Source organism: Nyctereutes procyonoides, unplaced genomic scaffold (assembly GCF_905146905.1).
Source record: "Nyctereutes procyonoides isolate TBG_1078 unplaced genomic scaffold, NYPRO_anot_genome, whole genome shotgun sequence".
Classification (NCBI taxonomy): Eukaryota; Metazoa; Chordata; class Mammalia; order Carnivora; family Canidae; genus Nyctereutes; species Nyctereutes procyonoides.
In genome coordinates, this window is record NW_026575137.1 from 5,435,742 (window position 1) to 5,449,047 (window position 13,306).

General features: G+C 36.9%; 1 pseudogene; it reads right to left on the reverse strand.

The window, feature by feature from the left end:
• Nucleotides 1-1,947: 1,947 nt before the first annotated feature.
• Nucleotides 1,948-2,735, reverse strand: LOC129495753 (40S ribosomal protein S4-like; annotated as a pseudogene).
• Between the last annotated feature and the right edge of the window lie 10,571 nt (nucleotides 2,736-13,306).

The following is a 13,306-nucleotide window of genomic DNA, read 5'->3' on the forward strand; positions in this document are numbered from 1 at the left end:
AGTACATGTAGCTGGTTTTGCAACTATACCAGAGCGGTGTGCTAAGTAGATAACCCGGAGGGAAGAAAAATCTAGAAACAGAGATGGCATGTTTATCAAATGTGTGCTGAATTCAAAGCTAAAAGAAATGGTACTTGTGTTAAATAATAGTAAATTTTAAAAATTCTTTGTGAAGTTATAATGATGGGTATTACTAATGCTTTTTTAAAAGGGAAATCTACAGCTTTAATTACATAACCCCAAATGAAAATAATAGTAATCTCTTCAGTAGAAATGTTTAAACAGATAGGAATGTGGTGGGAATCCAGTAGAAAACATTTATTGGAAAGGAGACCATCCAGGATGCTATCTCGGGTGACTTCCACCAGTCTCCTCCAGTTCATGGGAGCCTCATACTAGCCATATGTGGAATAATATTATAGTCATTAGTCCAGTGGAACTAGAACATGTGCTCCTCTTATCATCCCATCTGTTCTTCTATTAAGATTATTTTTACTTATCTAAATGCATAAAGTTGAATTCTCTATCTGAAGGGAAGTCAACTCACAGCTATCCAAAATGGAAAATGCCAGATACTGTTCCCAACATACCAAGGGAACTGCCTTTAAATAGAAGAGAGAACATGTAACCTCAATAAAAAAGATCATACTATGATCTCAGGTTTTCCCAAACTACCATATTTTTTCATGAGAGAGATGCACAGAGAGGCAGACACAGGCAGAGGGAGGAGCAGGCTCCCCGTGGGGTGCCTGATGTGAGACTCTATCCTAGACCCTGAATCATGCCCTGAGCCCAAGGCAGACACTCAACTGCTGAACCCCCCCAGGTGTTCCCAAACCATTATATTCTTAAGTGTACTTTCTTGGTCATCTTATTTGCAAGACAAATGCATTTTTAGACTTGGAAAGTCTTGAATGTGGAAAACGTTTAAATAAAAGAATGTGTTGTATGAGATACTAAAACGCGATCCAAAAAGCAATGAATTAAGTAATAGGAAATGACTGAATTAGTGATATATAGCATGGTGGTAAAATGAAATAAATTACCCTGTAAGGATCAAATGCCATCGGCTCTGATTCTCTTGGCAGTAGACCTATTGGATAACCATCCAATCTCTTCTAGTTGGCCTGGGAAGAATTCCAATTGAGGGCCATTTCCCCAGTGGCCATATAGCTTTTCCAGTAATGCTTTACTTTTATAGCCACAGAGAGATACGGTATTTTCCATGGGGGAGTGAGGGTCTTTGTATAAAAATCACCTGAAAATCTCTGATCAAAGGAGTTTTCCCTCAATCCACTATAGCTATCTTCATTTTCACCACCTTATGAAGTCTGGGTTCTCCCAGGAACTTTAGTTAACTTTATCCAGAAGGTGGGAATATTGGAAACTAAATCTTCCGAACATTCTGGACGAGAGTCCCTCAGATATACAAGACAAAATTCTAACCAATATACACTTTGAAACTGAGGGGAGAACTTTATCTGTATCCTGCCATCAGTATTTTCTACCATCTTTGGTCCCTGTTGAAAACGCAAGGTAATCTAATCAGCTGTTCTTTCATGCACACTAACCATTTTACTACTAGTATTTCCTCCCTCTGATTGTATCTTTCCCCCATTCTCCAAAACCTTCCTGTTTTGAACAAACTCTTCTGTATCTTCAGGATACAAATGAACTATTTCCTTCATCTTTTGCTTCAAGACCCAATTCTGTCTTGTGAGTGATATTAGCTCTCTTACTTTCTAGAGTGGAAATGGCTCAGTCTCCCACTCTAACACATTACAGGGCCAGAGAGAATTACTGGTACTGCTGTTGTTTAATTAACTTTTTTTTTCTTACTCAATTTTTATTTCTTCATTCTTATTCATTTCTTCTTCTTTTTTTTTTCATGCTGTAGAATCTTTAATTAAGCATAAAGACTTCCAGTCACGTCACCTAGGGACCATTTTACCCACTGCTCTGTTTGGCTGCCAGTCTCTTGTCTCTTTCCTCAGCAACGGTGAGGCAGATACCCCTTTCCATGGGGAAGAGAAATCCATGATTTGTTGCCTTTGCCAATAACAAAAATGTTGGAGAGTCAGGTGGCAAAGCTGTTGCCATTGGCATCTTTCACGTGAACTACATCAAAAGAACAGGGTGTCTCTCTCGGTGATCACACCAATTCTTCCCAGGTTGGCACCTCCAGTCACCATACACAGATTACCAGTATCAAACTTGATGAAATCCGTAATCTTTCCAGTCTCCAAATCAATCTGAATGGTGTCATTTACTTTGATGAGGGGATCAGGATAGTGGATGGTGAGAGCATCGTGAGTCACCAGGTGAGGGATTCCTTTTGTTCCCACAAAGAACTTTCTCACTTTGCACAACTTATACTTGGCCTCCTCCGGTGTAATCCGATGAACAACAAAGCGACCCTTGGTGTCATAGATTAGACGGAAATTCTCCCCAGTCTTGTCAATGCTGATGACATCCATAAAACCAGCAGGGTAGGTGGTATCAGTTCGGACCTTGCCATCAATCTTGATAAAATGCTGCATACAGATCTTCTTCACTCCACCCCCTGTTAGGGCATACTTCAGTCTGTTCCTTAGGAAAATGATGAGAGGAAGACATTCTCTCAGCTTATGGGGGCCAGTAGATGGGCGAGGGGCAAACACACCAGTCAGTTTATCCAGCATCCAGTGCTTTGGAGCTGCTACACACTTCAGATACTTCTTGGGACTATGAGCCATGGCTGCGATAGGAACGAAAAGAGGACCGCCTCTTTCCGGTACACGAGAAAAGAGGGTCCTTATTCATTATTTTTTTTGTTCATTCTTTATGGACACTTATGAAATGCAGCTTTAGAGTATTTTAAAATTTCCTTTACCATTGTGTCTAGTCCTCCAGTTTTGTTTTCCATGTATTGGAGATGGGAGTGAGTTTCCACTTATAATCTTTTTGATGCTACTTCCTACTGCAGTCAGGGAAATAGTCTAACATCTGTGTGGGAAACATACCCAATGTCGTACTTGTAAAGACTTACTTAATCTTAAGGCTTTAGCCTAGACTCCATTTCAACAGCCTACCTCATGGGTATACCTCGGAACTTAGAGGCTCTGGAGACTTTTCCATTTTTTCCTCTTGATCTCTAAAATCTAAAATAGATGTATTCCCCAACAAACTTCCTAAATCATTACTACAGCTGAATACTGCTTCAGGAAATTATAGTAGTTTATAAACTGGTGACAGCACAAATTCATCATCTCTAACCTAATTTAGCTATCACTATCCCTAATCCTGGGTAATCAAACATTTTCTGAGATTTTTGGCTAGCTTCCTTTCTCACTTCCTAAAGTATTTATTTCAAACTTCAAATCTTTCATTGTTCTATTCAACTGTCCTACTTCTTTCTTTTTTGCATGTCCTGACATAAAACTGTATGAAAAACATTGATATTTTCAGGAATAAAAGTTACTAAATCTTCTAAAAGGATAAACCTTGGAAACAGGATCCCTCCAGAATGCAAAGAATGCTTACCTGAGGAAATGCTGCTCCATGCACAATGCTTTGGAAGGAAGACCGGTAGACAGGAGAATGACAAAGAGTCATGCCTGACTGGAATATTTTATACAGTATTATCTGGCAGGAGAAGAGGCTAGAAGGGTAGGTTGGAAGCGAATAGAGCAAATTTCAACTTGCTATATTTACCATATATGCCTTTCACAAAGATAAATATTACCTTTTTGAACTTCTTGTTATCCGTATGAGTAAAGTAAATTTATACAGATCCAAAGAATATTGGATTAACACCATGGACATTTTAGTACCGGGGAACATTGGGGATGTCAGAACAAAAATTATCAGTTTACAGAGAGAAAGAGAAGGGAAAAAACCTGAGGTAATTTAGCAGTTATATTATTTGAGGCCATTTCAGTGTAGTTATTCATTTAAAAGGTCAGTTTGCAGATTTACTTTGTAAATGGAACAAATTAAGAAAATGATAGGCTGAGAGGAGATTACACACTGAATGTTAGCCAAGGGTTCCTGCCAGCAGGGCATTGAGACTTTGAATAGAAGGGGATTAGAAAGTGATTTTTCAGCTGTTAAAATGGTAGCGAAGCAGGTAAACAAGATTGTGTGGTTTGGAACAATGCTTCATGAATAGCTTCTTTTTATGCTTAATTATTTCTCCTTTTGTAAGTGCTCTGTTACTAAAGCCTGCAATGCTATTTAGTAATTTCTTTTAATAAGGCTCCTCAAAGTATCTTTGAAATTATATTCCATTTGAAATGAAAATAATTGACTGCATAAAAGAATTAGGAAACACCATATTAGAACCACATGTTTAAGGACAATCATTGTGTTCCTTTACTGCTTGCAAAGTATATTCTGTTAAGAAATAAAACTGACAGAAATGCAATAAATTAACCAGGTTATTTAAATATATAATGGGTAACAATTATTTTGTAACAGTAGGATTAAAAAACAGTTCTTTCAGTTGACAAAGTACATACTATTGTGCAATATAAGGTGTTAGGAAAGAAGAGTAATCAAGACATGTTGCTGTTAGAGTATCTTGGTAGCTGATAAAAATGTTTATTTGAATACATTTTTAACTAAAATGGCACTAAGCTAGATTTGCAATAGCATGTCTTGTCACCTTCTTTCTACCAGTGATAAAAAGGTGTAATGTTTAAGACAGCTTGGAATAAATTAGTGTACTTATTTTTCACGGAGTTTAGTAGACACCCATTATTTTGTCTGTCCAGCATTCATTCATTTTTTTTTCCCCTCCTAAGTGCCCTCCAATTTTCCTTGAATATCCAGATCCATTAACTGTGAGGTCTAGGTGATGACATTGGTTCCAGGGATGATCACAGGACATATTTTCAGCTGTGGTGATTAGATAAAAGGTGGGTGGGGAGATACCATCATGTGATTCAGAACCAATGAGATTCAATTTGTGGACGGACATAATACCAGCAGTAAGATCCAGCCAGGCCTAATGTAAGAAAATATAAACTGAGTACTTCTTTGCTTAGGCCAATTTGAGCTCAATTGCTTTTTTTTCTTTTCTAAAATCGAGTGACTGAACCATTATAGATGACTTCATGGAAAGAAAAATCTCCTGATATACTATAGTGTTTTATTTTTATTTAAAATTTAAGGTTTTTTTAGGTTATGTTTATGCCCAATGCAGGGCTCAAAATCATGGCCCTATGATCAAGAGCCCCGTGTTCCTCCAAATCAACCAGCCAAGTGCCCCTACTATGGTTTCAATTCTTATTCTCTTAAAGGGGAACAAGCTCATTCCTTTCACTTCTTTCTATCGTGACACTTGGTCTTGATTCTGTTTATGGGAAAGAAACTTAGGGTAATGGCTAGTCCCTTTTTATAATCTTTCATTTATAAGGTTGGATAATACTTTTAAGTAAATAGATACCTGATACAGGGTGTTGATTCTAAAATTAATCACTTAGTGCATTTAATCTGTGTTTATTCTAATGTTAGTACCTCTATTCTTTTCCCACTTTGAACTTTACTTCATTTACTTATCAACATGATTCAAAATATAATCAGAGCTTTTAAGAGCGATTCTATCAGATATCATATTGCAAAATCAAATCATTCATAAGGTTAGATTAAATTAAGTATAAAAAGGCTCATCTTAGGGATCCCTGGGTGGCGCAGCGGTTTGGCGCCTGCCTTTGGCCCAGGGCACGATCCTGGAGACCCGGGATCGAATCCCACATCGGGCTCCCGGTGCATGGAGCCTGCTTCTCCCTCTGCCTATGTCTCTGCCTCTCTCTCTCTCTCTCTCTCTCTCTCTCTCTGTGACTATCATAAGTAAATTAAAAAAAAAAGGCTCATCTCTGTTCGTAATCAAATGGTGGGAGAAAAAAAGATTTTGGATGCGATGAAATAGGAAACTACCGAGTCAAATCACAGGTAGCTTTCTTAGTACAGGCAAAGAAATTAAAGAAACAAAAGAATAAATAAATAAAACTGTAATATCTGGAAAATATTTGAGAGAAGAACCTGATATATTGACCAAAGTCATTAGCTGGTTTCATCCTAATGAGATGGATTTAAATATCCAATTATTACATTGAGTAATGACAAGGAAAAACAGATATAGGGCCCACAGTGAAACTAACTTAAAATACTTGAGCAGTTTCTTAATCTACTCTTAAACTTCTTTGATAACCTAGAAATGGAAATTGATCTTTTCTTCTAATAAACCTCGGTCTTCAGACAAGGCTTGAATGACTTTCCACTAGATATAATATGGTAAAAAAGAAACCTTTTAAAAAAAGACTACTCAGTCCTCACTTCATCTTTCTTCAGACAGTTGAAGAAAGCCCTCTAGCTGCATTTCCATTAAAACATACTTGATAGACAGTAAGCTTCCTGCTAAGTCCTTAAATTAACAATTGAACTTTTGGAATTAGACCTAGAGTCTCTTCTCAACTTTATTACCACCATTGTCATAACATCATTAGCGAAAGAATTTAATTTTGCAATATTCATTATTATTAATTTTAAGTTCTATTAAATATGGCTTTCTCCTTATTCAATTCAATTAAATGATACTGTAAACTTATTAGCATGATGTCTATTACCATGTAGACTAAAAATATTACTATTTTTTCTTTTTGGGTCTTTTTAAAAATAGTAAAGTATACATAATGCAGTATATAGAAAGTGGAATTGGCCTATTTTTGAATCCTTGGATTCTGAATCTTGGCTATAACTTTGGGCAGATTATGTCTTTTAATCTTATTTTTCTCAACAGAAAGAAGAGAACAATAAAATATTTAGTTTTTTTTTTTAAAGATTTTATCTATTTATTCATGAAAGACACAGAGAGAGGCAGAGACACGGGTAGAGGGAGAAGCAGGCTCCCCACAGGGAGCTGGATCTGGAACTCAATCCCAGGACCCAGGGATCATGATTTGAGCAAAAGGCAGATGCTCAAGCACTGAGCCACCCAGGCGCCCAAAGTATTTACTTATTTTAGTGACATAATCCACCCAAAGAATTTAGTGCAGTATTTGATCTTAGTAAGCATCGATAAATCATAAAATTAACAATAATATTCTTTAGACCATTTTATTTTAACGAATATAAAGTATTTATAAATGTTTTGACAGATTAAATTTGGACCAAGTCTTCAAGATTTTATTTAGTTTTATTTTGTTAAAAAAACAAACCCATAAGATCAGAAACCTTCAGTCTTTAATTTCTTACCTTTCCTTTAGGAATCTAACTTTAGCAGTAGGGGAAGGTCTACTCTCTATATAACATAGAAATATAAAGGTGGATAGATAGCAAATAGAAATATTTGCTATCATCTTTTTGTTTATGAAAAGTTCTTTCGTGAAGAGTGGTAAACAAATGCTCTCCATAGTCTTAGAAGGCTGTATAAATATATGTCGAAATAATGTGCTGGATGAACAATTTACTGGAGAGTGAAGGGAAATATTTGAGATGAAAAGAGTTATGGCGTATTAAAATAGTCCCTGGAATAATCTGTTTGAAGTTAGGGTGACAGAAAAGGACCTAAGCCCATGTCCTCTATTTGTGTAATTAAAAATTACACCTTAATAAAATTTACACCTTACAACTTAATAAAAATTAAGGTTTTCAGTTAGTGCTCTAATACATATGAGCTGTTGACAACTAAATGTATCACAGACCTTATTGTCATGTTTCTTCAAGATGTTGGTGTATGAGATTAAGGTTCTCTAATACTTGCAAAAACAGTTTTAGAGCATGAAACATAATTGTTTACTTGCTCACCTAGTCCACACTGAATCACACCATTTTCAAGGACAAGGAATGATGGTTTGTCTTTTTTAAAATATTTTACTAAAAAGTCTTTTAATTTTTTTTAAAGATGTTATTTATTTATTTATTTATTTATTTATTTATTTATTTACTTATTTATGAGAGAGAGAGAGAAGCAGAGACATAGGCAGGGGAATAAGCAGGCTCCGCACAGGGAGCCCAATGTGGGACTCGATCTCAGGTCTCCAGGATCACGCCCTGGGCTGAAGGCAGTGCTAAACCGCTGAGCCACCCGGGCTGCTCCTAAAAAATCTTTTTAAAATGATTTTATTAATTTGAGAGAGAAATACAGAGATAGTGACAGAGAGCATGAGCAGGAAGGAGAGGGGGAAGCAGACTCTCTACTGAGCAGGGAGCCTGACGTGGGGCTCAATCCCAGGACCTTGGGATCATGACCTGAACAGAAGGCAGATGTTTAACTGAGTGGCACCCCAGCAATGATTTATCTTAATGCCTTTATTTGCCTTTAGGCATTTTAATTTTATACCAAATTTAGTGAGCTATACTTTACATACCATAAAATACAACTATTTAAATTGTACAATTTAGAGGAAAAATTGTACAACTTAGTATTCACAGTGCTGTGCAACTCTCCCCCTTTCTCTTACTCCAGAACATTTTCATCATCTCCCCAAAGAGACCCCATACTCCTTAGCAGTCACTCCCCGCCCTCCCCTCAGCCCTGGTAACTACTAATCTATTTTTGGTTTCTAGAGAGATTTGCCTCTTCAGGTCATTTTGTATATTGGAATAATATAATACTGTAGTGTCCCTTATCCACAGTCTCGTTTTTCCCATTAAACCACAATTGGGAAGCAGACACAGTATCACAAGGTCAGTGGTAACTTAATGCTATTCCGCAATGCCTGTGTCATTCTCCGCACTCTATCCCATCGTAGAGGCATTTTATCTTCTCCCATCGTTACAAGAAGAGTAAATGTAATACCATAAGGTATTTTAAGAAAGACTATATTCATATAACCTTTACTATAGTACATTGCTATAATTCTATTATTAGCTATTGTTAATCTTTTACTGGGCCTAATCTGTAAATTAAACTTTATCGTAGGGACATATGTATAAGAAAAAGCAGTGTATATAGGATTCACCGCTGTCTCTGGTTTCTGGCATCCACTGGGGGGCTTAGAATGTAGCCCTGTGGATAAGGGGAGCTACTGTATGTGTTTTCAGTGACTTATTTCACCTAACATGTTTTCCAGTTTTGCCATATGATGGCCTATATTAGTATTTCACCCCTTTTTATGGGTAAATAATATCCCACTGTATGGATACAATTATTGGCTTACTTATACACCAGATGATGGATATTGGGTTGCTTCAACTTTTTCAGCTATTTTTTTTCAGCTATTATAAATAATGCTAGTGTGAATATTCATGTGTAAGTTTTCATTTAGATTTATGTTTTGATTTATTCTGGATATACGTCTGGGAGCGTAATTGCTAAGTCATATAATAACTCCACACTTAACATTTTGAGAACCTGCTAAACTGATTACCAAAGTGACTGCACCATTTTACATTCTCTGCAGCAATGTATGAGAATTCCAATTTCTCTGCATCCTCACCAACATTTACTGTTTTCTGTCTTTTTGATTATAGCTGTGCTGGTGCGTCTGAAGTGGGATCACTTTGTGCTTTTTATATCCCTTTTCCTGATGACAAATATCTTAAATCATCTTTTTATGTGCTAATCTGGCCATTTATGTACCTTCTCTGGAGAAATGTGTGTTCATATTCTTTGTCCATTTTTAAATTGGGTTATTTATCTTTTTTAGTGGTTGAGCTGTAATAGTTATTTATATGTTTTGGATACATGTCCTTTATCCATTATTTCATTTGCAAATATTTTCTCCGCATTTGTAGGTGCCACTAAATATTGCACAATAAGCATATAGCAAACACAGAATTGTTTTTTTAAATAATCGAAATTCCATACATTTCCCCTATTCAGTAAGGAATTCACAAACTGGAGTAAACTCCGTGGTATCTATGGCAGGGATGTTTAGTTATGTCACAAGAGCCTTTCTATGTTTTCTTCTCTGAAATTCAGAAATCTACAATTTTTAGTGGGCACATTGCCTCTTTTCCAAAAAGAGAACCTTTCCAGCTTCTCTTTAAAAAAAAAAATAACCATTTGACTAAGTTAACCTCGTGAAGATACAAATGAAAGTATTGTGTAGCACTTCAGAGAGGTTTTGAAAAATGACAGGGTATAGACTTCTGCTGCCTGGAATGCAGTTGAGGTAGCTTGAACTCTTGCAGCCCTCCTATCTCCTAGGATTCAAAGCCGTATCCTAGAGTCTGTAAGAGACAGAAACTAGAAGGATGCCTGAACCTAATTTCTTCTTGGAAATCTCAAACCAGTCTATACAACCTACTTAGATACTTCTTTCACCTGAGAAAGAAAGAAATTCCAGTACTTTTTAAGTCACTTTTGTGGGGATCTTCATTATTTTTATTACTGTCATAACCAAGTCGGCATCTGAGAAGGTGTATCCAGTAATTTTCTCCTTTATCTCTAATCAAATGAGCTTTTGACTAGCTAAAAGGTTAAGTAACAAAAGGGCAGGCTTCCCTGATTTCACTCAAACTACAAGACTTTGCATATACTTCTTCATTTAGTTTTGATGGGTAGTAGTACACTGTATTTAGTTGCGTATTGATTCTTCTGTGCCTGAAGTGAAACCTTGTCTATTAAAGAATAAAAGAGGTAGTAGGGAGGGAGTAGAATAAGTGAGAGAATGAGAAAGCTTTCATCAGATGAATTAAGATAAAATGAAGCCCAATTTTCTTATCTTAAAAGGTCTCCCAAAATAAAAAATGGTCTCTGGCAGTAAGTTTTAGTTTAACAAGGTGCAAAAATCAATACCACATCTAAGTTTGAAAACTGGGGCAACATGAAGGATTTGGGTTTCTTCCTCGGTGTTAATGTAATCAAGTTTTTCTTCTGCTGCTGCACTTATTTTATACAAATGAAATTCACTTTTATATCCTTACCATATGTTGTATTTTGGTTACTCCAAGAATTAAATGTATCAGTTTATTAATGACTTGAAATCCATTTGCAAAACTATAAGGTACATTGACTGACTGTATGTCCATTATAAGTTAGATATGGGCAATATATATGAATACCATCCTGGATAGTTTAGACATATATCAATTGTTAGATTGAGTTTAAAGATACAGTGTCTGCTTTTAATAATATTGATGCTTTTTTTTTGTAATTTAAGAACTATTTCTTGGGGGGCAGCCTGGGTGGCTCAGCGGTTTAGCCGCCGCCTTTGGCCTAGCGCATGATCCTGGAGATGGGGGATCGAGTCCCATGTCGGCCTCCCTGCATGGAGCCTGCTTCTCCTTCTGCCTGTGTCTCTGCCTCTTTCTCTCTCTGTGTCTCTCATGAATAAATAAATAAAATCTTTAAAAAAATGACTATTTCTTGGGTGCTATATACTTAGCACTGTCCTAGCATTTAAGAATAGAAGCAATATTGTCATCTTGTAGAGGATGCATGGCTTATTTTTTCCTGAGTGTCATTTTTTTTTTAACTTTCTATTTGGAAATAATTATAGATTTACAGGAAGTTGCCAGGAAATGTGTGGGTGGGTCCCTGATGTTAACAACTTGCATAGCTATGGTACAGTATCAGAACCAGGAAATTGGCATGGGTACAATCCACAGGCCTTAGTCATATTTCCCCAGCTCTGCATACACTGGTTAGTGTGTCTTATGCCATAAACTGTGTTCCCTCAAGATTCACACGTTGAAACCTAATCCCCGGTATAATGGAATGTAGAGGTGTGGGGCCTTTGGGAAGTAATTAGGACATAAGGGTTCCTCCCTCGTGAATGGAATTGGTAGAGACTCCAGACAGCTCTCTTACCCCTCTGCTGTGTGAGGACACAGTGAAAAGATAGTGTCTATGAACCAGGAAGCAAGCTCTCACCAGACTCTGAATCTGCTGGCACCTCGAGAACTGTGACAAATAAATCTGTGTTGTTTAAACCACTCAATCTATAGTATTTTTGTCACAGTAGCCCAAATGGACTAAGTGAAATTTTATCACATGTGTAATTTAGTCTAAGTGCTGTGGGAATCCAGACCTAGAGGCCGTACCATCATCACAAGGCTCTTTGCTCTGCCAACTAACAGCTAGGCAAATACCTGCACCAACCCCCGTCCTAACTTCTGGCAACCACTATCTTGTTTTCTATTTCTGTAATTTTGTCATATCAAGGATGCTATATAAATGGAATCATTACAATATGTAGCCACTCAAGGCTGGCTTTTGCCACTCAGCATAATTGCCCTGAAGTTCATTCAGGTGGTTTTATGTGTCAATAATCTGTGCTTGTTCTGTGTCTCAGCCTATTGGTAACTATTGTTGTTCCTGACTGGGCCTTGTGGTTCTCATTACGGTTCCAAGACATCCTAAGCCATAACTATCAGGAAACATTGGAAGAGGACAAGGTTTATTACAAGTCCTGGAAAGCACACTACTCATCTGGTTCCACACAGTGAGGTTGCAGGTAGAGAGAGAAAGTAAAAGTGTGGACCTGGGCCTCTGCTTTTATTGGAATTGGGTGAGAGGTCTAGGGTTTCCCAAGGTCACTCTTTATTGGTATATTGGTATATTCAAAACATATAAATGGGAATTTACAAGTGCCGGAAGAGAAAAATGAGCAGTCCAAATGGTCATTATCTAAATCAACATCTCTAAAACAAAGGAGCCTTAATGGGGAGGGGTGGAGGACGGGGAGGACGGTACCTGGCTCTTGATGTAGTGTGGATGGCAATGTGTTTTTGAGATGGTAGTCTTTGAAGAAGATGCCTCACCAATCAAAGCTGAAGTCAGGCACTTAGATTAAAAAAAAAAAATCAATGGTCAGGGCTTACCCTACAATTCTTTTTATTGCTTAATAGTATTCCATGGTTTGGGTAGTTTGTATTTTATATAACCATCTACCTCTAGAAGGGTATCCTGATTGTTTCCAGTTTTTGACTATTTCATATGTGAACATTCATGTACAGGCTTCCGTGTGAACATAGATTTCATTTTTCTGGGGTAAATGCCTAAGAGTGCAATTGCAGAGTCTTACATTAAGATTGTGTTTTTGTTTTTTTTTTTAAAGAAATTGGTGAACTATTTTTCAGGGGGGCTGCAGCATTGTATATTCTCACTAGCAACATATGGAGTGAACAGCTTTCTTTACCAGCATCTGGAGTTATCACAAGCTCTTTATTTAGCTGTTCTGGTAAGTATGTGTTGATGGCTCATTGCGGCTTTATTTTACATTTTCCTGATGGCTAATGGTATAGAACACCTTTCCCTCTCCCCAGATTTACTGAGATATTATAGACATGGAACATGTAAGTTTAAGGTGTACAACATGATAATTTATATACATATTATGAAATGATTACCACGATAAGGTTACTGACCACCTCC